Source organism: Piliocolobus tephrosceles, chromosome 11, assembly GCF_002776525.5.
Source record: "Piliocolobus tephrosceles isolate RC106 chromosome 11, ASM277652v3, whole genome shotgun sequence".
Classification (NCBI taxonomy): Eukaryota; Metazoa; Chordata; class Mammalia; order Primates; family Cercopithecidae; genus Piliocolobus; species Piliocolobus tephrosceles.
Window position 1 is genome coordinate 121894027 of NC_045444.1, and position 26953 is coordinate 121920979.

The 26953-nt window shown below is 47.9% G+C and overlaps 1 protein-coding gene across 2 annotated transcripts in view; it reads left to right on the forward strand.

The window, feature by feature from the left end:
* The window catches only part of AGAP1 (ArfGAP with GTPase domain, ankyrin repeat and PH domain 1), a 630727-nt gene that overhangs the window by 110027 nt on the left and 493747 nt on the right, over nucleotides 1-26953 (forward strand). The gene's annotated exons all lie outside the window — the stretch shown is intronic.

The window sequence follows — 26953 nt, forward strand, 5'->3', positions numbered from 1 at the left end:
GTTCTCCACAACAGCAGACGGCTGAGAGCCGATCACACATCTGTTTTTAAGGAAAGCAAAACCCGCTTGCCAGAGATTAACATCCTTCACCCTGGAGCCAGCCTCTGGTAGATTTGGGGGTTTGGGGTGGCAGGAATGAGTTACTCGATTCAGAGACCAAGAAGTACTTCTGTGAAAGCATCATCTGGGCGTATGTTTGGAATGTCTAGTATCACATCCATAATGAACCTTTTTTGAAAAAAGCGATTGGGCATCAGAATGAATCTTGCATGTCACCGATTAATCGAAAGCCAATCCTGAGTCATAGAAGCATTCATTGGTGCCAGAACTTGAAAGAAAGAAGGAACACAGCTTACCTTAAATTATAATTGTTTACCGTTGTTTACAAACCTGTTAGTGTAGTGGCTCATGCTTTTAATCCCAGTGCTTTGTGAGGCCGAGGCAGGTGGATCACCTGAGGGTCAGGAAATCCAGACCAGTGTGACCAACATGGCGAAACCCCGTCTCTACTGAAATACAAAACAATTAGCCTGGCGTGGTGGCACACGCCTGCAGTCCCAGCTACTCGGGAGACTGAGGCAGGGGAATTGCTTGAGGCAGAGGCTGCAGTGAGCCGAGATCACCACTGTGCTCCAGCCTGATGACAGAGCTGAGCAAGACTCCCTCTCAAAAAAAGCAAAAAAAAAAAACAAAAAAAAACCACTGCTTACCTTAAATTAAAATTGTTTGCAACTGTTTACAAACCTGTTTCACACACAATATCTCATCTGGCCCATGAGACTGTCAGGTGAGAAAAATGGGTATTAAATTATTGTTTACATCCCGCTGACAAAAAAACAGGGTCAGCTGGGTGAGGGATGTTTCCCGGATCTGTTAAGTGGCGGAGGTGGGACCACAGTGAGTTCCTTTGTTTCCAAATCCAGAGCCCCCCTCCCTGCCCTGACCCAGGGCTGCCCCTAGACCATTCGGGGGAATCCTAGGTGGGAAATGGGACATTTTGTTGAAGCTCAATGCATGATTTAGCCCACTAGTACTTGGGTTCTAATATTCCGTTGTGTGCTAATAACAGTGTACTTGGATCAAACTTTACCTTATATTCATGCAATCTCGCAGTTATGTGGAAATCTAGCTATTATACAGAATAATATTAACCTACCTTTAGGACTCCCCACAGCAACAAGCAAACTCACAGAGCCCAGGGCAGGAAGAGAGCTGTTCTGACTTCAGGTAGCCTTGCCAGGAGCCCATTGGCCTGGGTATCCACTGTTAGAGGATGGAGATTGATTTGGGGTACCTTTCTCAGCCTTTACCTTGTCTGTCACCTGAAGGGGGCTAGACCCCAAGCCTTGTAAGGCCCCCTTCAGCTGGCACACACAAGAGGACAGCTTTGGGCCTCCACCAAGGACTCTGGATCGCACTTTAAGTGCAGGCTTGGGTGTGGGAAGCTGCAAGCCAGCCTCGAGGGCAGCCTCCTGGAGGTAGAAGGGCAGCGGGGCGGGAGACTGCTGCGCTGGTGGAAGGCTTGGATTCCCAGACCCCAAGTCACTATCGGGGAACATTCTTTGAGGTTTAGTAGTATTTTAGGATTTTTAAGAGGATAGATAATATCTAGATGTTGTGTTCTACCAAAACAAATATTATTCTTTTGAAAATATGTTAGACCAAAAAAATGCATCTAGATCTTCGAGTTTTGACTTGGAAGTACCTCGAGTGAGTGCCTGCTGTATCTCAGACACGAGGCGGCTGCTGAAGAGCTTACCCCGACTTCATAGCATCCTGTCTCAGAGCGTAGGCGGGTTGGCATCGTCTGTATGTTGACTGGGTCGTTTTTAGCTTTACTCACTTTTCATTTTGGGCTTCACAGAGTGATGCCTCTGGAGCATCCCCTTGCGGAGCCTCAGCACCTCTTCTCTCCTTGGCCCACGTCTAGCAGCCCTTCTTCATCTTGCAGGGAAAGTGTGTTGGCAAACATGCTGGAGACTGTCAGAATCAGAGCAGGCTGGATCCGTGGCCGTATTCTGTAAAATTCCATTGTGTCTTCCCCCCACCCCCGTGTGATCTGGCTCTGGGAGGAAACCCGCTGATTGGAGACCAGCTGAGAGGGCTTGGCTGGGATTCCGTGGGGTGGGACCTTCAGGAGGTGGAGCTGCTCCAGGCCCTGGAGACCTGGAGATGCTCAGGGAGTGGGTGGTCAGGTCCCGGGTCCCACGGCAGCAGCCTCCCTGGCCCAGCGTTGGGCTGGGACCCTCTGCCTCTCCCAGTGAGACCAACCCTACCCTCTGAATGGATGGGAGGACATCGGGGAGCTGATGACGTCCAGAGAGGTTGCAAGACTGGGGATGCATCCGGGGTCCCAGGCCCAAGAAACAACAGAGCCAAGACAGGAACGAGGTCTCCGGATTCCAGAGGCCCTGCTGCTACTTGGCTTCCAACCAAAAAATTGCTCTTCTCCTTACTTTCTTAGTAGGGGGGAGAGGAGCGATTTTCCATGGAATATATCTGATGGCAGGCCTTGAGGTCAGTCTGTCAGAGGCCTGGAAGATCAGGGGACGAGGGTGAAATTCAAATAGATTGTTCGAAGGTTTGAGCTGGCATGACCCAACTTTAGCCATAAAACCTTTCAGCTTGTTCTTGACTTCCCCCCAATCCCTAATACCCCCAACTATGCAAACAATAGTGCTGGGAATAATAGTAGTAGAAGTAGTAATAATAATTACAGAAGAGCACATTTAAGAGATCATGGAGGGAGGAAGGAGGCAGTGGTCAAGTTCTGCATTTTTGCACAGAGCTTTGTCACTGGGAAGGGTGCTTATCACAGGGGACTGGTGAATTTGTTTCATTCTTGCCTTATTTTTGGCAGTTTTCTTTCTTGATGGTCAGGAGAGTTTGGGACCAGGTCCTGGTGAGGCAGCTTTCTGAGCACTTTTTCTTGATCACTGATGATGACCGTAAACAAGCCGTGGGAACATAAGGAAAAGCGGACGTGGCCACTGGTGGCGCTTGGAAGAGAACACAATGAAATTGAGTCCGTAGCATGAGAAGTCCCTATTGAAATGGCCAGAGGACATGGAGACATGGGGCACGGAGAGCTTCAGAATGAGCAGGAAACCTCCACAACCGGTGGAGAAAATAGCAAGGTCTGCTGGGCACGATCCTTCGAGATTCCAAGACGTAAGAACTAGGGGCTGGGCTGTGGAAGAAGCACGAGAGGGTGTGGGGAAGGCAGGCTGGGTGTGCTGTGGTCATAGGCAGCCTACACGTCTTGAGTTTTCGGTAGAGAAGGCCTGCTCCTCGCTCTGACCCCGGACCTACATGCGTGCTGAAGATGGCAGAGAGGGACTCCTGCCTGTCTCAGTGCCCTGAGGTTCCGGGCTGGGGAAGCATCCTTATTATAAACGTCCCTGGTTCTGTACCGGAGAGACAGGAGCCCTGGAGATCTTCTGTTGGCCGTTGCATGCTCTGGCTCAGAAGTTATGCGGCCACTTTTGCTCCCATCTCACAGGCCAGAAAGTATAGCAGGAGGCTGTGGGCATATTTGGCTCTTGGCAGGATTGAAGGCGCAACTCGTGGCTTCATGTTTCAGAGGTGGGTAAATGGAGTCTTGCTCGCCGGGTGCATGAGGTGAAGTCACTGGGCTGGGTGCAGGGAGTGAGTGGCCAGCCACCTTGGAATACCTGACGTCTCCTTCCTCAGGGACAGTTTGGCACTGGGCGACAGCTCCATTTAGCTAGGGTGGGATAATTGTAAAGTTGTCAGCAGCAGTGCTTTTCCTGCATTTGTCCCGACTCTGCAGGGCCAGCACTTTGAGCTCCTAGTTACAGATATGGTGACAGGCTTGTCTCCACCTTTGGAGTAAGCTCCAGCCCGCCTTCTGGCTTCTGCTCTGTGTTGACTGCTGCCTGATAGAAGCACAGTCATCCTGTGTGCCTGCTTGAGTCTGCACCGAACACGGCTCTGGCTTCTTAGTTGGCCAGGCAGGATCTGCTGTGCCCTGATACCTGGTCATCTTGGAGTCCACCGTGCATTTGTCCGCTTGGGCCGCCGTAACAAAATACCAGATGCTGGGTGCCTTAAACCACAGAAATTCATTTTCTCACAGTTCTAGAGGCTGAAGTCTAAGATCAGGGTGCTGGCACGGTTGGGCTCTGGAGAGACTCTTGTCCTGGCTTCTAGATGTCTGCTGTCTTGCTATCCTCACGTGGTCCAGAGCATGCCAGCTCTCTGCTATCTCTTTTTATAAGGGTGCTAATCCCATCATGAGGGCCCCATCCTTATGACCTTGTCCAACCCTGATTACCTTCCAAAGATCCTACCTCAGATACCATCACATTGGGGGTTAGAGCTTTAATAGACGAATTTCAGGAGAGCTCAATACAGCCCATAGCACAGTGCTTCCGCACACATCCGCAATGCAGACCCGCCATCCTCAAACACCCTGCGCTCCTGTGAGCTCCCTGACCTGGAGCTGAGACCCTGGGCTGGGGAGGAGGTGCGCTAAGCCTGGGCCACAGGTATGCTCTGGTTCAGAAAACTCTTGCAGGCCCTGCTTCCTGCCTTGACACCACCCCCTGCCCGCAACCTTCTCATTCTTTTCCTGTAGCCCAGTTTTGTTTCAGCTGTCCCCTGCCTATGATCCTTTTCAGCCCCTCTGAAGAGCCACCCTGTGGGATGGTTGACTGACGTTGGCTTGGCTTTCTTCCCAAAGCACCGTCTTCTGCATTGAAACTGCACCATGACCTCTGGCAGCCTGCTGACCGCCTGTCTGTGTCCCCGTCGCCCAGTCAGCTCCCTGGGTGCGCCAGTGTGTTGACCTTACACTGCCCTGAGAGGAGGACTCTGCCCCATTGGGTCCTCCACCTCTCACTTCATTTTGCCAGTTGAAATGTTCCCCCGCCCAGTGTAAGGACTACCACTTCCGTGCTGTCTTGCCAGGGCACCTTCTTAGGCAGCTGCAAAGGTGGTCTTGGTTTGACTCCCTTTTGGCCCACATAACACTTTCCTTGGAGATGAAGAGTCTCCCTTTCAGATTGCAAGCCCCTTGAGGTCAGGATGCTCCAATGAATATAATAGAAAATGATGTTAATATTTCAAGGTCATGGTCATCCTCAGTGCAGCCTTCCTATTTTCATAATGAATAATTATCATTCAGGAGCTGATTTTTGGAGGAGTGGTTTGTCTGCATTTGCACACACCTGTGGTAACATGGGGTGGGTGGTTCTGATTCCTGCTTTGAGGTGGTGATTTGTGATGCCCATGTACTTCCCTGTGGTGCCCAGGCCTGCAGATTACAGACGTGGTGTCATTGGAGAATCCCTCTCCATATGTGTCCTCTGAGCAGGGAGCCCAGAGAGGCTTGGATCTTTTGATTGATAAGCAGGATAGCAAACCAATTGTGAGGAACGTTACATAGAGAAAAAAACAACCTTGAGTTTCTGCTAAAATCTAGATTTCATATAACTGTCTTCATTTCTTTAAAGAGCATTTGTCAATGATATTAATGATTTTCATGTATACCTTTGTAGGAGTTTTCATATAAATAGAGGTACATAGAAGACAAAGAAATCCTTCCCTCCTTGTTCCAGTTGTGGAACATATGGTCACTGTTCTGTGGCTGGGAGCACTGCTGTTTGGCATGCTTGTGGGCACGGTTTAAGGGTTGAGACCACATCCTAGGCTGCGGTCACAAACCCGGCCCAGCGGCCTCCCTGCTAGGCAGTCCTCCATCAATATTGATGTTAATAATTATGTAAAATCATTCTGGTCTGCAGCCTGCAGTCTCACTGGAGAACAATCAGACATGCTTTATTTTCTACTTGTAATCGTAATCTGAGTGCAATTTCAGGTCTTTGTTTTCCAGATGGCTCATTGTTTCACATGTTTTCTTTTCTCAGTGAAGCCCAGGTAATCTGCTGCTTGGGCGGGTTTGCTGTGCTGAAAGAGAGAGTGTACAGATTTTACGCCAGCACCTTTCATCTCAGGGGTGCTTGTGAATTGATCGCACCTCTCCTGTGGCGTGGAGGCGGTGCCTGGTTAAAGTGGGGCTCAGATGCCCCTTGGTTGCATTTAATGTGTGTGCATAATCAGAGGGCAAGGACAGCAGTAAATAATTTATGTCAGCTGGAGCCCTTGGTCCTGATAATGAGATCTCAGGGGCAACGCCTAGAGTGCTGGACCCTTCCAGATGATCTATGAATTGGTCTTTGCCTTTGTACTTATTCAAACTGACAAATACGTACTTAATAGCTAATTGTATTCAGGTGCTAAGGGAAAAGAACGTGACTGTGTGGGGGTCTACCTGACTCCTCAGAACCTGCAAATGCATAAAACTCATGTAAGAACAGTTGTGGTTCACATGGACCAAACTTGGGAATTCCTGACCAGTGCATCCAGTGTCGCTTGAGGTGCAGTGGTCCTTCTGCATGGGGTGGCCAGCCAGCCAGGTGTGCTGAGTCCCACCTGGGCTTGCATGCTGGACGCCTGCCCGGCACCTGCTTCCAGGTTGGCCTGCCAGTGATGTTGTGATCTCGTGGGGGGAATGACCCCATGTCTCTGGATTCTGGCTTCTGCTTCCAATTGAAACTCAGCCCAGGTTATGTTTGTGGCCTTTTATCTCTCCATTGTGAGGCGTCTCTGATGATGCCTGAGGATGTCCTTCTGATTTGGAGTTAACCTCTTTCCCAGGTGAGGTTAGCAAATAGATATAGATTGTAACGAGAGAGTTTTGCTGGTTTTTTTTTTTGTGGAAATGGAGCTCACGCTGTTGCCCAGGCTGGAGTGCAGTGGTATGATCTCAGCTTACTGTAACCTCTGCCTCCCGAATAGCTGGGATTATAGGCATGCACCACCATGCCCAGCTAATTTTTGTATTTTTAGTAGAGACTGGGTTTCACCATGCAGGCCAGCCTGGTCTTGAACTCCTGGCCTCAAGTGATCCGCCTGCCTCGGCTTCCAAAAGTGCTGGGATTACAGGTCTGTACCACTGCACTCAGCCACATTTAATGTTCTTTACCTGAGATTTTTGAGGCAAGCAGACCTGGGGATGTAAGCACCTTTTAATTTGGCAGCTGATTTGGTAAGAAAATGAGTTATATCTTAAAATCCAAAGCTGTTTACACTTAATGCATATTTTGAGAGCTGTTACCCAAGCCTTTTTGCTTCCTTCAATGAGAAGACATATATCTTTTTGAGTAGAAACTGTGGATTCAGAAACCAGCAGAACTCTTCATTCCCCTTAGGGAGGCAGAGGCCAGGGAGAGTGTTTTTAGGTAAATAGTAAAGCCTTCTTTCCTCTCTCCCTTTATCTCCCCATTCTCCCCCCCAAAAAAAACTACAAGAAATTGTAAGGAAGGGAATAAAAGAGGAAATAAATCACAGGTAACTAGAACCACTTTATTGCTATTATTCCAGGTGATCTGCTGATACATTAAAAGAAGGATTAATATAAACTGGTAATTACTTTAAAATATTCCTTTGTGAATGTGCCTAATTGGCGCGGCCTTCCCTATAGAATGAGGCTCCTCCTGCAGTTCAAGGAGAGGCTGTAATTAACAGTGAATTAGCATATAGCGGCTCTCTACGGCCCGCAGGGTGGCCTTGTCCATCTGCTGTGTAGGGGACTTAGGTGACACCTGGCTAGCGGTAGCCTGCGAAAATGCTTTGTTAATGGGAATGTTGTGGATGAATCAGAATTCAGAATCTTTGCTATGTTTTTTTGTTTTGTTTTGTTTTCCTTGTGTGGATTTTGGCCAAATACTCCTAAAAGCTCTAAGTTTTCTTGCTTGGTATCTACTCATTTATTGATTCACCAAATATTGATTGTACATCTGTGAATGTGCCGGACACCCTCCTGGTGCTGGTGAGCAGAAGCAGCCAAGGTCTTTGGCCTCGGGGGTCCTTGGAGTCTAGAAGGGATGGTGACATTGGCCAGAGTCACCCCGTAATCATACAGTTAGCAGTGTGGTCAGTGTCACTTAAAGCTGGGAGGTGGCTGGCGCTGGAGCGTGTATAACAAAAGTGGGATCCAGGAAGGGCTCCTGGCGAGCGGCGGTTTTCTAGGGAGCTGCTGCTCTTGCTTCAGGTCTCAGATGGTGTAGGAGTGTGTGTCATCCCAGAGGAGCAGCAGCAAAAGGCCTGTGACCGGCTGGATGTATTTGGGGAGGGAAGAAGGCAGTTGTAGCTCAAGGGAGAGAGAAGGCAAGGAGAAACGTGGCAAGCGGGGGTGGGGGGTGGCTTTGCCCTTTAGCCTCTGAGCAGTGGAAGGTCATCGAAGGCTGCCTGGTGTAAAATCTGTTATCAGTTTCGCTTCCCTCCGGAGCACCCCGGCCTGCAGGAGTGTGGGTTGGCTCTCTACCCTCATTGCAGATTGGCTTACGGTTTGGGGTGTGCCAGGCTCAGGGGCAGGCCCCTTTTTCCACACGCTTAGGGAAGATGTTAGACCGGCTAACTCGATATTCTCCATGAATTCTCTTGTGCGAAATCGAACACAACGTTGGGTACCAAGAGGGTGCTGTCTTTTCTCGTTTTCTTGGCCTCTTAGGGAATCAGTTTGATTCTGTGGCTATTAAATTAATGGTTTAGCTGAGATGTTTAGCTCTCTACTCAGAGCCCAATGCCATATGTGACATTTTACAACGAATTTGGTTTACTGGGGCTGACTGGAAAATAGTGGAAGTCCAAGGAAGCGTCTGCCTGTGTGTGGAGCGCTCAAATAAAGGGGGCCGTGCGAGGTGAGTGGTTTTCCTGGTGGTGCGGGTTTTACAATTTCTAGTAAAATGCAAATGATGACAGCCTCTTCCGCGAAGAGCGCAAGTACGCGTGACTCCTCTGCGCAGGGAACGAGCAGCCTCTGCTCCTTCATTTGATTGCTATGACAACCCACAGAGGCGGGCTTTGTCACTTCCACTGCCAGCCAGCTTGCACGGTCCAGGGACGTCCCCAGCCTCAGTTGGGTCGTCCAGGATCACGTGGTTGGGAGTCTGAACCAGACTTCAAAGGGCATGTGACTGCAGCATCCATCCTCCCCGCTCTGCCTCGCACCGCCTTGTAATGGGCCCCACTGAGGAGCTTGCCAGTATTGTTACGATTGGAGTGATCTAATATGACCAAAAGTTGGAATGATCCCATTCTTTACTCACAGCCTGAGCTATTTTTTTCAAAGCATTATCTCTCCACTGTTTGTAGGCAGAGAATTTATTAAATTTTGCCTAAATTTATCCGTAAGCATGGATCAAATGCACATTTGGCATGAATCTCATCTCTGAGCCATTGCAACCTATTTTTTAATGCCAAGAGAAAGTATTTTAAGGAAGTGGGGTCAGCGTTCCTCTGCTCCCCTGACTTCACAGGATAGCTATGCATTTTGCCTCTCGGGGAGCTGGGTTATTGTGAAACTAGGTCAAATTATTGTTTTTCTCTTTGTGCTCATAGCCATTCCAAAGACAGAATCCTTTCCTCAAAAAGTGAGTATTTTTTAGTGTTCATATATTCTTGGGATGGACTTCAAGGGCAGAAAATAAATGAAAGGCGATTATTGTGACGCATCTGAACAACGGAACCCCTTCTGAACAGCACAAACACTTGTAGCAAAATTAAAAGACCAACAAAAATATTTATTACATGTAGAGCATTGTCTTCTGTATGTAAAGAGTTCTTACAAAACAATAAGAAAAACAGGTATTTCCTAACGAAAGGAAATGGGCACAAAATTCATAAAAGAAGAAACAAAGGAGCAATTAAGGTGTAAATATATTTGACTTTGTTGATTAAAGAAGAACAATTAAAATGACAGGTGACTTCTGGGCCAGGTGCGGTGGTTTAAGCCTGTAATCCCAGCACTTTGGGAGGCCGAGGCAGGTGGATCATGAGGTCAAGAGATCAAGACCATCCTGGCCAACATGGTGAAACCCTGTCTCTACTAAAAATACAGAAATTAGCTGGGCGTGGTGACGCACGCCTGTAGTCCCAGCTACTTGGGAGGCTGAAGCAGGAGAATCACTTGAACCCAGGAAGCAGAGGTTGCAGTGAGCCGAGATTGCACCACTGCACTCCAGTCTGGCTACAGAGTGAGACTGCATCTCAAATATAAAAAGAAAAAAAAAAGGAAGTACAGGTGACCTCTTTCTTTTCATCTGGTTGAGTTCAGTGTTAAAAACAAAGGCCCAGTGTTGGCGAAGGTGATGGAAAATACGTTTTACGTTTAAGTGGGAAAAATGTAAATTGAGATAACCCTCTGGAGAGAAATTTGTCAAACTGTAATAAAAACCCTAACAATGTATTTGGCCTCTGGCCTAGCAACTTCATTTCTACCTATCTTCTCTTAACCCTAGATTAATTAAGCTCATTAAATAAAACACATTTATGGGTATACAAAACTTTATAGGTTTCTGGCTTCTTGCCCCTCCTGCGGTTTCATTCTGTCCGCTTGTGTTCAACTGGAAAACGCTTGGTGCCTAGCACAGAGTAGACCCTTAATAAATGTTTCTGTCCTGAACAGATTTAAAAACAAATAGTGAAAACAAAATTCTGAATGCATGATTTTAAAAATCATGTTGTAGCCTGACTAACACTTAGGAAACGTGCTTTTTTGTTGCTTCATTGAAGTGAGGAGGGGTGTATCTTGTAATTTTTAAACGCCGTTATTAACTTCCCTAGGGATGCTTGTAAAATGAACAAATGTGAATCTTTAATTTTCTTTTTTTTTTAAGCTTCGAATGAGTTGAAAAGTCAAAGTCACATCAGCTCTCTAGGGGTTGGGCTGGGCTCACATTTTATGAATTTGCAGTAAAGAAGGGAAACATTTGCTTTCATTTTTGGCATGCTGAAGTGGCCTTACCAGGGGATTGTAACTTTAATTTTCAGAATTAATGGTAATGTAGGGGGAAAAGTGTTGTTAAAACAGAAAACAAACACGTGTGAATAGACGAGGAACAGCAGTTAAAATAATAACTTTCAAAAACTAGGTTAAAATGTCCAGAGAATTAGATTTTGTTAATGTTCAAAGCACAGCCAAGATGCTTTTTCTACAAACAATTTTTGAAAACATTTTGGATTTTTAAGAGGAAATTAGAATAGGGTTTGAAATCATTAAGCCCCAAATCAGCAGTGTGCTTGCTGTTAATTTTGTTGTTGTAAAGAACATTTGTTTTTGGCCAGGTGCGGTGGCTCGCACCTGTAATCTGAGCACTTTGGGAGGCTGAGGTGGGTGGATCACCTGAGGTCAGGGGTTCGAGACCAGCCTGGCCAACATGGTGAAACTCTGTCTCTACTAAAAATACAAAAATTAGCCAGGTACGATGGTGGGCGCCTGTAATCCCAGCTACTCGGAAGGCGGAGGCAGGAGAATCGCTTGAACCTGGGAGGCGGAGGTTGCAGTGAGCCGAGATCCTACCACTGCATTCCAGCCTGGGCGACAGAGTGAGACTCCATCTCAAACAAACAAAAGAACATTTGTTTTTGAGTTATAATCTCTATTTCTGTGGCCCACCTAATAGTTTGGATAGAAACATGTCTTACATACACGAGTATTTTTTTTGTTTTTAAAAACACTCCGAATTCAGATTTCTTTTATTAAATAAGTGGATGCAGTACATAGTTTTGAGATATGCATGCATGCACTTTTGAATTTAAATACACACTGAGATGGCAGCTGGGGGACCTGAGTCTCCTTTGTGGTGGTGTGGGTTCGTAGGGGATGGCGAGTTAACCGAACTGAGTTAAGTAGCTCACATTTCGTGGAGCATCAACCAAGAGGATGCAACCTGTGTAAAAGGGAGCAGTTTCTGCTCCCTTTTACTATTACTGCAGTGGTGATGTGTACCCCGTGATATCCATGACTTACTGTGATTTTTTTGTTTGTTTTGACCCAGAGCTCCAAATATGTGGGATGCTAGTGATTTCTGTGTTATCGTTGCTAAACCACAAGAGCTGGAAAATGCCGGTAGGTTTTTGTAGATGATTTTTGGGGAGTGGTTGGTTTTCCTTGGCCTTCATCCTACTCTACAGAGTGGATGTGACTAGGTTCTGTTGTCATGGGGCACCTGGTCTGTTCCTGCAATTTGAAGCCCCTGTCTGTCCAGTTTAATTGGCCTCTTGCAGGTCTGGTCTTTTCTTAGTTTTTTTTCTAACCTTCACTTCCTGGTAGACCCATTTCACATTAGTGCAAAAAGTTTTCAGTCTCAATTCAAGCATAAAGCTTCAAGTTAAGGATTTATAGATGAAAAGGCTTTAGTTATTTTATCTTTTTATTAAGATCCATTATTAAACTTATATTTAAATAATGTACCGTAAAAGCTTAAAATTACAAGACTTTAAATTTTAATAGTGGCTGCTAATAATTATTGTTACTGAGCCCTTGTTATGTGGTATGTATAATCTTATGTAATCCTCAAAACAAAAGCAGAAATTAAAACCTGGGTGGGTAGATGTGGTAGAGGTAATAATGGCCCCCAAAGATGTCCCGAGTCCTAATCCCTGAAACCTGTGAATGTGTGACCTTATGTTGGCAAAAGAAATTAAGGACCTTGCATTGGGAGATTATTCTGGGTTATCTGGATGGGTCTGTCATAATCACGGGGTCTCTGTCAAAGGAGACAGTAAGAATGATCTTTTGGGTCAGAGTCACAGAAGGAGATGTGAAGATGAAAGCAGAGGCTGGAGTGATGGAGCTATAAGCCAAGGAATGGGGGAGGTCTCTAGGACCCGGAAAAGGCAAGAAAATAGACTCTATCCCAGAACCTCCAGGATCACAACCCTAAGTCACCTTGATTTTAGCCCATATGGATTTTAGACCTTGGATGTGTAAGGTAAGAAATGTGTGTTGTGTCAAGCAAGCCACCAAGTTTGTGGTTTGTTAGAGTAGTAATAGGGAACTCACGCAGTAAGGACAGGGCTATCCCCGCTTTACCATGAAGGAAACCAACACTCAGAGAAGTTGAATGATTTGCCCGAGTTCACATCATGAAGTGGGAGAGCTGGGATCAAACCTGGGGCCGTTGGACCCTAGGATCTTGAGCGCAGTCTCTGGCTGGAGGAGAGAAAAGGCTCCGTGTGGACGCAGCCCTTTTCCCCATGCCCACCCCTTTAATTTCATGAGCGTCCTGGGCTGGCTGCACTGGAAGGGGACAAGACTGCCAAGAGGCAGCCAGCTGCTGGAGGTCAGCAACACCAGCTTTGGTGACCGAGTTGCTGCAAACTCCCAGCAACTCAGGTGGGTGTCCTCTGAGAGGACAGGTGTGCGGGTGGTTCTGCATTGCAGCGAGGGCCTCATTCTACTATTTTCTGCAAGATTTGTCCAGAGTGCACGGCCAGACTATGTGCTGGGCTTGGTTTTCCTGAGCCTGGGCTGCTGCTGGCCCCCCGATCCCGGGCCAGTTGTTCTTGGTGGCATGGCTGTCCCAAGGAGACCCGTGTTACTGTCTCTGTAGCTGCCTGTGCCCCCAGGTGTGGTGCTGCCTTCCTGGGCCTCTGCAGCCCCTGCCCTCGGCCCCCAGGGACCTTCTTGGTCACAGCTGAAGTCCTCGCATGCTGGAGACTTGCCATTCTTCTTCTGCAGGGCACGGATGCTGGCAACGGAACCGCCTTCCAGAAATCAGGAAATGCTGGGCTGTGCCTTCAGAATATATCCAGGATGCAGTGGCTTCCTGAGCCACCTCAGCCGTTAGCACCCTGGTCCCAGGCAGCAGCGTTGCTTGGTGGATCACTGCTCTGCTCTTCAAGCCGATGCTGCTACTCTCCTGGACAGTCCACTTGCCCAGCAGCCAGAGGCATCCCTCAGAACCCGGGTCAGGGTGTGATGTGTGATGCTCTGTGCCAAAACCTCCTCCTGGCCCTCGCCTTCTACTGCTCTCTCCTTGCTCATAGCTCTGCTGATCCTTCAACGAAATGCATGCTCCTCCCCCTTACATGTCTGCACTGCTCTTCTTTCTGGAAAACCTTCCCGGGGCCCTTGCAGCTCGGCCCTCACTTCCTTCAGCCTCACCTCCAGTGTCATTGAGGATCCTCTGTGGCACCTGGCCCTGCTCCCAGCCACAGCCCCTCCTCCTCACCTGCTTCCTGTTTCCCCATAAACCCCAGCTCCCTGACATGTCTGGTGTCTCTCTCTCCCCACTGGATGGAATATAAGGGCTTGTGTTTGCTGTGTCCCCAGCACCCAGACTGGACCCAGCTCATGCTAGGCCCTTTATCGATGTTCGTTAGGCATGCAGGTGAACACGTGAATGAAAGATCCTGATTTTGCTCTGGTTTCCTTCTAGTAGTGGGAAGTCATTCCTGAACTGCAGCCCTACAGCTTTTATTGGTGACAAGTTCTTGACTCCCCATCACCTCTGATGGAGAGGGCTGGCGTCCGTCGTGAGTTCAGGAGCCAGTGGGCTGCATCTGCATCTCGGCTCTGCTGCTGAAGTGGCTGGGTGGCCTTGGAGATCTAGTTAATTTTTTTCCTTTTTTTTGAGACCCAGTTTCACTCTTGTCGCCCAGGCTGGAGTGCCATGGCACGATCTCGGCTCACTGCAACCTCTGCCTCCTAGGTTCGAGCAATTCTGCTACCTCAGCCTCCCGAGGAGCTGAGACTGCAGGCTCCCGCCACCATGCCTGGCTAAATTTTGTAGTTTTGGTAGAGACGGGGATTCACCGTGTTGGCCAGGGTGGTCTTGAATTCCTGACCTCCTGTCATCTGCCCACCTCGGCCTCCCAAATTGCTAGGATTACAGGTGTGAGCCACCACGCCCAGCCGATCTATTTAATTTCATCGTGCCTTGGTTTTTTCATGTGTTTCAGTAAAATGGGTGTGTTAACAGTCCCTACCTCCCAAAATGGAGGGTTATGCGAAGTAAGCTTTGGAACAGCATCAGGTACTCAGACAGGGCCGAATGAGCCAGAGCCTCTGCTGCTGTCGTTGGCATTGTCTCCTTTCTTACCTCCTGTACCTACAAGGCTGTAACGAGAAGGTGTCAAGGGCTTCCACCTAAACCATCAAGGGCCCTGTCATGTCTCTGATCTGGCTTCTCTGGCCACCGGCTGGGCTGACCCCAGTGGCCCCTGCCCATCATGCATTTGGAGCTCCTCTGACTCCTGAGGTCAGTGACCCCTCTGGTCTCTCCAACACAAGGGACGGTCGTTCCCTGAGCCCATTGTTCATGCATTACAAGTTGGAGTGCCTGCTCTCTGCCCTGGGTTTATGTCCTAAGGATTTGAAGATGGAAGGGGCACAGCAGTCACTTGGGAGGTATTCCCAGTCTAACAGGAGAGGGCACATGGCAGTAACCCCCGGGAGCAGCTGCTGATACTCCGGCTCTTTGCAGTTGGATACGAGTGGAGGAGGGGTGCGATCTGAAGGGAGTGCCACGCAGACCCCTACCCACTCAGAACAGAGGCCACTGTGTGGATGTTTCTGACGGCCTCTTGCAGACTCTGTCCTTTTTGTTGTCGCTGATGGAGCAGAATTTTAAATGCATGCCTCTAGCTAGTGGTCAGCTTGCTACTGTCCAACCTAAGATCATATTCGGCACTTTAGGATGCCTTCGTCTTGTCTTGTTGTGTTTTGAATAGGTTACATGCAGACATCCAAAATAAACTTTTTTTTTTTTTTCTGTGCAAGATTAGATTTAGCTAAAGTAGCTTACGTTAAAAGCTGCTGTTCTTCATGCTCTTCCCAGTGTTGGGAAAGGAACCTGTCGTCTTTGCTTCCTGGGAATGGTCACAGTCACCCCAGCCCTCCCGCTGGCTTTGTGGAGTGCTCGCAGTGCGATGGACTGTCAGCAGGTCCTGGGATGAGTCTCTGGACGGCATTAGTGGTCTGTAGCATTCTCATCCTTCAGAGCTGCCTGAGCTTCTTGACGGCCACACTGCTCATGCCTGTCTGCCCGTGTCCCTGGGGAGATGAGTAGGTCTAGACCTGGTGCCTAGACTCAGTCTGCAGAGACAGGTGTCTGGGATCTGAAGACAGCAGTTGAGGACAGTGTTGGCTGTCGCTGTGTTTCCTTTAACTGAACCCCAGTGTCTCAGTTGCTCCTCTTCGCGGACTCAGTAAGTGAACTTTAACACTATAGCCAGCATCAGTTTTGAGAACCCGACCTGCGATATTGAAGCCCTGGCTGGATCAGAAGCACATGGTTCTGTGGACACTGTCAGAGGTGCTGTGGATCACTTGGACCACAGTAGCTAATGTTTGTAGCGCACTCACACATGCCCGACTCTCAGCATTAAGCCATTTACCCAGGCCCCGTTATACAGTGAGACTTCAGGGCAGGCACACGTGTCACTTCCTGCGCATACACTGCACAGTCATTGTAGAAAGTAAATTGTGATGTTAATCATCTCTTCTGGGAGTCAGCATTGCTTCGCGGCCCTATTGGCATGAGAGTCACGTCCGCACTATTCCCACCTGCACACTGGAGGGAAGCAGGAGGGGAAAAAGTCAACAGCAATGACTGTCACTGAATCTAAGTTTATTCTGGGTTGAGAAAAGTGGATGAGGTTAGAAGCTAACTTGGACATTCTTTTGGGGGGAACAGATGTCTCTCTTGCAGCTCATTTTCCTGTGGATTGCCTGGTGTTCTCCAGGCTGCTACAGCTATGATATTTTTAAATCAATGGGCCTTTCCTTTCGTTTTGAACTTTCAATACAGCTGCAGAAACGATGCATCTGAACGGATGGACTGTTTTGGAGATTTGTGCATGTTCTGCAGGCTGACCTCTGCTTGTTGATTGTATTATAGCATGTTGGGCCTATCAAATGAATCTGGACGTTAGCCTACAAATCAAGATTTGCTTTGTCTCGTGTAAATATCAGCAAACCATATTTTGGGGATGGAAAACTAGTTAATTTGGAGATGGTGGGTTATTAGACTTACTTGTTCGGCACGTGGTGGCTTTGAGATTTGCTGCTTGAAGGTTTCGGGATGACACGAGCCATGAGATCGAGTATGTTTGTTTCAGCCCCTCTTGCTCAGCGCTTCTCTGTTCCTGTTCCTGTACTGCTGGGCCTTCACTGCATGGTGCTCCCAAGCTGGCTGCTGAAGCTGCGGACCTTTGAGCCAGGCTGCAGATGCATGGTAGGTCAGGGTGCTGTGTTGCAGGTCTGTGATGCAGTTGCAACGTATTTCTTGACTTTTGGATCTTCACTCCTCCCCTCATTTTGGACGTTTTCTCAGAATGAATGATGCATCTCTGCTTTCAGCCTCCCTAAGCCATTAATTTACATGTCAGATTTTTTTGAGTATTGTAGTGTTTTTCAGTATTTATAGAATGCTTAGTATTTGTAATGCAGCAAAAGGTCAGAATTAATAAGGTATAGTGCCCAAGAGGAATATTTTGCTTCCATTTTCAAGATGATTCCAATTTGAGCTGTCTCCTGGAGAAGCTGGATCCATTCGTGTTTCTAAGTGTGCTGGTAAGCTGTCTTGGGGGATCTGTCACTGCTTACGACTAATAGAAAAACACCAAAATAAGGCCAACCTGCTCCTAGGCTGAATCCAGGAAAGCCAGTGGCCAAATATCAGCTCTGCAGCCACCATTACAAGTGAGACTTTGTAAAAGGAAACTTCTCACCATTAAACGTACCTTGTATCTTAATCGTTGAATGTACAGGATGGTTCAAATACTAAAAGCTGGAGAGAAGACCACGATGGATGTCATTTCTCCTGATGGGACATTTTACCATGTTTGCTTTCTCTTATGTCGTGCATGTTGACGTGTATGGAAGAAGCCCCTACCGATACAGTGGAAGTCCTCTTCCCCCTCCTCTGTTCTGTTGAAGATGGTCTGTCTTTCCCATCCGGATCTCTTTCCTCCGCTGACAGTCGGTGGTACGCTGTGTGTGTGAGGGGAAGCACCTACAGTGGTCACCTGCTGAAGATGTCCTTCAGTGGTTGGAATGGAAAAACAGTTGTTCTGCTACATGTTGCTCTGGTTCTTTCGTTTTACCTGCTCTAGAATATTCCATTTGGAACTTAAAATATTTTGTTATTTAAATATAGCCTTTTCTGTTCTGTGTGCCAAAAAGTGTATGTGCATGTGTGCTGGCGTTGTAATGTTTGTGCTTGTGGAGGGGGTGGAGGAGATTCTGATTTTGCCAGGGGAACTCAGCTGTAGCCACTCAGGTCATAGCAGGTGATATGCTTTGGATGTTTGTCCCCTTCAGATCTCTTGTTGAAATGTGATTCCCAGTGTTGGAAGTGGGGCCTGGTGGGGGGGTGATTGGATCATGGGGCAGGTCCCTCATGAATGGTTTAGCACCATCCCCTTGGTGATGAGTGAGTTCTTGCTCAGTTCATGCAAGATTCAGTTCAAGGAGTGTGCCCCTTCCCCGCTCCCCGACCCCTCTACTCCTGTTCCTGCCATGTGATATTCTGCTCCTCCTTCACCTTCTGCCATGATTGGAAGCTTCCTGAGGCCTCACCAAAACCAGATGCTGATACCATGCTTTCTACACACTCTGCAGAACCGTGAGCCAATTAAACTTATTAATTACCCAGCCTCAGGTATTCCTTTAGAGTAATGCAAGACTGGACTAACACAGCAGGTGTGATCACTGGATGCAGAGGGCTCTCAGAATCATTCCAGGTGCCTGCTCTAGGCTCTTGCTGTTGTGCTTTCCTTCGTGACCTTAAACTCTCTGCAGCAGTCCCCTCTGCGCATGCCGGAACTGCTTCAGGGCCCCCTGCAGGGCACTCAGGCCTCCAACTCTGGGGTGATACTTTTGGCAGCAGTGAGTAGAAGGTGACCTGGAGGAGGTGTGAAGACCTGCACGTGTGGACAGTTTGAAAGCCTAGCTGAGGCAGCTGGAAGAAATTCATGGGAGTCCTGCATCACTGAGGTCAGGGGAGGTTCTGTATATCCGGGAGAAAGGTGCCTTTCCTTTGGAGGGATGGTGGGTTTCAATGGTTTGAAAGAGAAAACAATGCTTTGCATGTGTCTTGTTACCAACCCAACAAAATTGCTGATTTTGCAAGTACAAGTCACCAAATTTTAGTTGTTTATAAACTTCAGCTTAAAAGGAGGGGTTAATAGGGAACAACATAAATGCGGGCAGGTGTGTGTTTCAGAGATCTTTGTGCAACTTCTCTAAATACGGAGTTGACTGTGACATATTCAGCTGGAGGGAAGATAGTCATCTGAAATACATTATAGTTTGTTTGTAGCTTCAGCTAGTACTTTTCATTGTAATCATGGCTCAGTGAGGTTTCTAAGAGAAGATTAAAATAATTTAGGAGGTTGTCCCACACTGTTGGGAGGTGTAGATGTTGCTGCTGCATCTGGAAAGCGTTGTGACAACATGTGACCAAACATTGAAAATATTCTCACATTTAATCTTGAAATTCCACACAGAGAAAGGTGTTTCGGGGAAGTAGAATATTAGTAGAGCTATTTGTAAAAATAACACACAGGCATTTGCTGCTGCAGCCTATGAGCGAAAACTTGGGAAGTGTGATATCTGTGTCTGCCTCCATATTGTGCAGAAATCACTGAATATAGGCCTGTGCGGTGGCTCCTGCCTGTCATCCCAGAACTTTGAGAGGCTGAGGCAGGTGGATCACTTCAGGTCAGGAGTCGAGACCAGCCTGGCCAACATGACGAAACCCCATCTCTACTAAAAATACAAAAAAAAAAAAAAAATTAGCCAGGCATGGCAGCGCATGCCTGTAATTCCAGCTACTTCGGAGGCTGAGGCAGGAGAATTGCTTGAACCTGAGAGGCAGAGGTTGCAGTGAGCCGAGATCATGCCACTGTACTCCAGCCTGGGTGACAGAGTGAGACTGTCTCAAGAAAAAAACGAACTGAATAAGGCTGTCACTGCCTTGTAAGCTTGCTTGGTGCATTAATGGGGAGATGCATGTAAGGCCCGTGTACAGTGCGTGGCACATGGGAAGTGTGTGACAGTTAATGGTGGCATTTTTTAAAAGTACGTATGTCTATAGCAGTCTGGAAAGGCATACAGCAGAATGTGGCAGTGACAGTGGATTTTATAAGTGATTTTTTTTCCCTTTACATTTTTTTCTTAAATATGTATATCTCCTTTCCTCAATGAGCACATTAATTATGTGAATAGTTATTTAAGAAGAAGTAACCTGAGTAATACTAAAAATGTATTTTCTGAGGGGCGAAAGTGCAGTTGAAGTAAAATGTTATAGTGCATTTTCCAGAACGGGCCAGATGGTGACTATTTTAGGCTTTGTAGATGGTACCATCTCTGGCAACTGCTCAACTCTGTTGTAGGGAGAGGAACAGATACAACTTGTCATGGGTGCGTTTCAATAAAACTTTATTTCCAAAAACACATGGTGGGCTGGATTTGGCCCGTGGCCCATGGCCTGATCTCTGTTCTAATATGTCCCATTAAGGACTTCATTTTTGAAATCCACTGGTACTGGGTCATTCCAGCACATAGGTGTGTTGGGTTTATTTTCACTATTCACATAACGTCAGTTTGAAACCAAACTGTCTTAAGTTGAAAAGTAAGAAATCGCATGGATATTGTTTTGTCATTTAATTTTACGCTGTGGAATCCTTTTAATAAAACGATTCAGTCTGAATTGTAAGGGGGAGTGGCATTGTCCCCTGATTTTCCTATGAGGGCCCCAGGCTGTTTTGAGGTGTTTTTGTTGTTATTGTTGTTGTTGTTTTTAAGACTGGGTCTCTGTTGCCCAGGCTAGAGTGCAGTGGCGCGATCTGGGTTCACGGCAACCTCCACTTCCTGGGTTTAAGCAATTCTCCTGCCTCAGTCTCCTGAGTAGCTGGGATCACAGGCATGCACCACCATGCCCGGCTAATTTTTGTATTTTCAGTAGAGGCGGGGTTTCACCATGTTGGCCCTGCTGGTCTCGAACTCCTGACCTCGAGTGCTCAGTCCACTTCGGCCTCCCAAAGTGCTGGGGTTACGGGCGTGAGCCACGGCGCCCGGCTGTTTTGAGTTCTTTATGTTGGGCATGCGGATCCCCCAGCCTTAGCGTCTGACCGTCTTGGTACCAAGTCCAGTGCCCTTGGGGCTTATTTTGTGGTGTGAGATGAAGCAGCAGCATGTGTTGATTTTGGGGTCTGTGTCCCCCAGATTGCCCAGGATAATAACAGTAAAATGCTTTGTCCCTGGCTCGGCCCTTCGTCTCCCATTGCAGTACTCCCGTTTGAGATTATTCACAGTTGGGGCTCATGTCTATTGCTGAGAAAGGGAAATGGCTTTTCTTGGTGATTTTTCTCAGTGGTTTGAATGTTATTTTTGAGTTGTGGCCAAACAGAGATGGGACAAGGTCAGAACTAGAAAAATATGTCCTGGAATCTTTTCGATGGGAGGGAGGAAGAGGTTCCCTCAGGAGCATGAACTTAGGAAAGAAAATGGTGCATTTGGTGGAAAAGAAGGGGGGCATAGGCAGAACTGGCACCGTGCCCTTGACTGACACAGGGAGAGGATCTGAGTCCCTCGTGCACTTACTGGGCGGGTCTCCCCCCCGGAGCAAGGTGGACCTGCATCTGGTGGAAGGAGAAGGGGGAGCACTAGACCCCTCCGTGAGACCATTGACTGCACTGGGATAGTTCAGTGGTGAGCGGATGGGGAGAAGGCAGGGCCAGCCCCCAGCACACATCGGGCACTGTCCTGGGCACTTGTGCGTTGCCGCCCATAGTCCTTTCAGAGACTCGGCAGCTCAGCGAGAGCCCCTCACCTGCCAGTGGTGGAGCCACTGCTGGGACAGAGGATTCTGAGCCTGACCACTGCCCTGTGCTTGTTCCTGTCCCCATGGAGGAGCACTGGGCATGTCCAGGGGCACCAAGCAGGGAGCTGGGGACCCGGGCAGGGCCAGAAAGGGGGTGTTCTTTGCATGGATTTCTGGGAATGTGCTTGACAGAAGGGAAGCCTGGAAGTGAGCTCCAGGCAGAAGAACAAGCAGGTAGAAGTACCCGGTTCTGGAAGAGCCCAGGGTATCTTTGGGGGAAGATGGAGACAAGATTGGGTGGGGCCTTGAATGCTCTGGAAAGAAGAGGGAGCCATTGCCCATTTCTTTTTTTTTCCATAGGTTATTGGGGTACAAGTGGTGTTTGGTTACATGAGTAAGTTCTTTAGTGATGACTTTTGAGATTCTGGTGCACCCGTCACCCAAGCAGTGTACACTGCACCCTATTTGTAGTCTTCTATCCCTTGCCCCCTCTTCCATCCTTCCCTGCAAGTCCCCAAAGTCCATTGTATCATTTTTTGTTTTGTTTTGTTTTTTTTGAGACGGAGTCTCACTCTACTACCCAGGCTGGAATGTAGTGCCGTGATCTTGGCTAACTGCAACCCCTGCCTCCTGGGTTCTAGCAATTCTCCTGCCTCAGCCTCCTGAGTAGCTGAAATTACAGGCGCGAACCACCGCTTCTGGCTGATTTTTGTATTTTTAGTAGAGATAGGGTTTCACCATATTGGTCAGGGTGGTCTTGAACTCCTGACTTCGTGATCTGCCCACCTCGGTCTCCCAGAAGTGCTGGGATTACGGGTGTAAGCCATTATATCATTCTTATGCCTTTGTGTCCTCATAGCTTAGCTGCCACCTATCAGTGAGAACAACAATGTTTGGTTTTCCATTCCTGAGTTATTCACTTAGAATAATAGTCTCCAAGCTCTTCCAGGTCACTGCAAATGCCTTTAATTCATTCCTTCTTATGGCTGAGTAGTATTCCATCGTGTATATATATATACCACAGTTTCTTTATCCACCTGTTGATTGATGCCACTGTCCATCTCTTGAGATGCAATAGGATCAGACTTGTTGGGGAGCAAGGAGGAAAGTGGGTTGGGGAGGCTCTGGCCATAGTCAGACACCATAGACCAAGAAAAGGAGAACAGGACAGAGACATGAAAATCAGCAGGTGAGTATCAAGTGTCCAGCACGGGGACCGAGTGTTCAGCATGGGGACTTCATGAGGATTTTTAAGAGTAAGAAGTCATTGAGGGTCTGGGAGCAGTGGCTCATGCCTATAATCGCAGCACTTTGGGAGGCCAAGGCAGGAGGATTACTCGAGCCCAAGAGTTTAAGACTAGCCCTGGCAACATAGTAAGACCCTATCTCTACAATAAATGTAAAAAAACAAAAAACAAACAAACAAAAACCTTGGCGTGGTGGCATGCACTTGTAGTCCCAGCCCCTCTGGAGGATCCTTTGAGCCAGGAGGTCAAGGCTGCAGTGAGCCGTGATCATACCACTGCACTCCAGCCTGGGTGACTGAGTGAGACCCTGTCTCTAAAAAAAAAAAAAATCACCATTGATAATGTGACATGAGTAGACTTCATGAAAGACATGGAATTACCATTACTCCAGAGATTTTTATGATTTTTACTTTATTAATTAAAGTATCATCTTCAAAGCAGATACTAACTACTTCATCACTGTATACAGAATGTCTGATTACATTTAATTGTTTTTCCAGCAGGGTAGAAATGCATGAAGATGAAACTTTAAAAATATAAGAATGTAGAAAGATTTTGTGTGAAATTAAACATATACTGAAACAAAGAATTAATTTTTGAAAACCCAGGGAGTTATCACACAATTGTTAATATTTTAGTAGAATTCTTCCTAAACATCTTTGTGTACTTTTTTTTTTTTCTTTGAGACGAAGTCTCGCTCAGTTTCCCAGGCTGGAGTGCAGTGGTATGATCTCAGCTCACTGAAACCTCTACTTTCCGGGTTCATCCAATTCTGCCTCAGCCTCCCGAGTAGCTGGGATTACAGGAACCCGCCACCAAGCCTAGCTAATTTTTGTATTTTTAGTAGAGACAGGGTTTCACCATGTTGGTCAGGCTGGTCTTGAACTCCTGACCTCAGGTGATCCACCTGCCTCGGCCTCCCAAAATGCTGGGATTCCAGGCGTGAGCCACCATGCACAGCCCCTGTACATTGTTTTTTTAAAGATGTTTGAGATAGGGCTTGTGGCCTTATTAACACATTAGCATTTTTCCATGTCATGTTGTAATATTGCACATCCATGTTATTGGTAAGCTGTATTTGAGAAAGAATTAGGGGGTTGATTTGGGGAGCAGCGGCTGATGTGAGCCTCAGTTCTCGTTAATTGGTCCTGCTCCTTGTCTGCCCTGGTGTGCCCCTTGGCTCGCCACTGGCTTAGGTGCGGGTACATTTGTCCTTCATCGGAACAGGACCACCCTCCGTTGCTGCCACCATGGCAACGCTCAGCCCCGCTGCCTCCATGTCATTTCTCCTCCTAATGATTTGAACTGAGGTCTGTGTGCTGGCCCAGCCCGTTGCGGGTCTGCATAATGTATGAACACGAGTGACAGCCAGCCGCAGCCCGATCAAAACAAAGAGCCGCTGCACGAGAGGGGCAGATTGCGGAAGCATATTGTGAACACATTCTCTGGTAACTGTGAGTTGTGTCGTAAAACGCGTCTTTGGCCTGTCAAAAATATTTTGACAGGGCCCACAGTCTAGCTCCTTCATATGCAAATGCGCTGGTAATGCCTGGATACCAGGGTTATACACTCAGGGAAAATCCACAGGACAAGGGCTGATGTTAGCAGGGTTCATTACTTCTGCAAATAAACACGTTGAAAAGGCTCCTTCCAGTGGGTAAATGGCAAACTCGGTAACTGGAATGCTGTCAGATCCCAGGGTAACAAAAGGGTGGTGTCCTCTAAAGGCTTGGAAGGATTGAGTTAGAGAGTTCATCTGAAACGTCCAGCATGGCACAAGGAAGGACGATGGATTCGCCAACCATGACCGGCCAGGCTGTGCGAGCTAGCCAAGGAGAGGCCAGGTGGCGGGAGAGCCAAGGAGGACAGCCTCTGGGTGGGCCATCACTGCTGGTAGAGAGGGTTCCTGGGTCCTAGGGCTGGACTGCATGGTCCTGGTTATACCTGCTGGTCAAAGGTCAATCTGCCAAGGCCCCTCCTTGTGAAAATGGACACTCAGGGCACCTTCCTAGAGGACCTGTTTTCCTCTTGGGGCTCTTCTGCTCTTTGCTTCTTCCCTGGGCTTGCTTTCCATACAATTCTGGGCAAGTTGGTTAACCTCTCTATGCTTAGGTGACCTTTGATGGCACGGGGGATAGCTGTATCTGCTTCACATGGTCGGAGTGAAAAAATCCATGAGGTCACGCACGGAGCCTTAGAGCTGCCTGTGGCAGGTGGCGGTGCTAATTAAGTTCCGGCTGTTGTGATGGTCTCCTTGGCTGGGTGGCCCTTCCTGCTGTCAGGTGTGGTCACTCATGGGATGCAACTGGAGGTGTTTTGTGGCAGCTTCTGGAAGATCTCCCTTTGACCCTTCCTTTTTGCTTTTTCCATCTGTTACCTACGTGCATATATGATAGCTGGCCACCGTCTGAGACCGGGACAGCGAGGGTCATGTTGGCATTGGAAGGGGTCTGGGTTTATGGCGTCACCAGCCTCCAGGGACAGCCCACCTGGAGATTTTGTTAAGGGATAAGAGAAATATCCTTCTGTCTTGTATAAGCCACTGTTATTTGGGGTTTTCAGACATACGTGGCCAAGTGATTCTAATTAACACACAAGGTGAGAATGTGTTATCTGCAAGATCCAGAGTTTAGCCACCCTGGCAGTTCAGTGACTTAAGGGGAGTTAATGAACTGGTTTTCTGACTTCATCTCCCACCCAAGCAGTATTCCCATGAACCGCCCAGCCAGCCATCCCAAGGAGCTAAAGAAGTCAGTTTCTGAGCTTGAGAGCCTCTGGCTGTCCTCGGGGTACCTCAGAGTTGTGAGGGCAGCTGTGGGGAGCTGGGACCTCTCAGCCTCCCCTCTGCTTTTGTGTTCCTCCACGGAGCCCCTGTTTTGCCACATCTGTTATACTTGCAGTAGTCAGCAACTGCCTAGTGAGCTTTGCATGCCTGATGGGCTTTGGTGAGCTGGCAAGTCTGAAGCACACCTGAGGTCATCCGTGACCATCTGCTGATGGCCAAGTCTGATAGGTATTATTTTTACTTTCTTTGCTGAAATCGGACTGGGGTCTTGGCAGCAGTTGGGAAACTTTGATTGCTTCAGTTGCTTCAGCTTTTCTAGCTCCACCTGGCCTCCCTCTGGGGACCGAGGCTCTGTCGCCTCACCTGCTGTTTAGGTGGCCGTGTTTCCCATGCTAAACAGTGCCTGCTGATTTAATCAAGTGACTTGATAGCCGGCCATTGCATGTTCATCAGCCCGGTTTTCCTTTTGTGGCGCCTGGTGTCGTGCTGGTGTGTGGTTTATAAAACATGCTCTGCCACTTTGATTTCCTTGCTTGGATTTACATAATTGTTTTAGAAGAAGGTTCAGGTGCTTTGCTGGCAGAAAAAGGGAGACTACCTCTTGCAAAGTGGGGTTGGCCCTAGCCTTGCAGGAAGGGGTCTTGGCTTCCTTCCAAACCGGAAGCCCGTGGTGCAGCCTCTGAACCCCTGGCTCTTGGTGGGCTTTTGAGTTCTTTTTTTGCTTGAACCTCTAGTGGCAGAAAGGGGGTGATCCCTTTCTACTCCATCATAAGGGTCATGGCCCACATCCCTGTAACAAAAGACAGGTTAACAAGAGAAAAAAGCATTACACATTTGTTTGATCCTGATTTTACGTCACATGGGAGCCTGCAGAATGAAGACCCGAAAATTCAGGGGAGGTCGTCTGTGTGCCTTGGTTCCATGACTTGGGGGCAGCCAAGTAGAAGTGGAATTGCACAAAAAGGGCGTGAGCGGGCCAGGCACAGTGGCTCATGCCTGTAATACCAGCACTTTGGGAGGCCAAGGTGGGTGGATCACTTGAGGTCAGGAGTTCGAGACCAGTTTGGCGACGTGGTGAAACCCCATCTCTACTAAAAAATACAAAATTAGCCAGGCATGGTGGCGGGCTCCTATAATCCCAGCTACTTGGGGGGCTGAAGCAGGAGAATCGCCTGAACCTGGGAGGAGGAGGTTGCAGTGAGTCAAGATCTTGCCATTGCACTCCAGCCTGGGTGATAATAGCAAGACTCCATCTTAAAAAAAAAGAAAAAAAAAAAAAA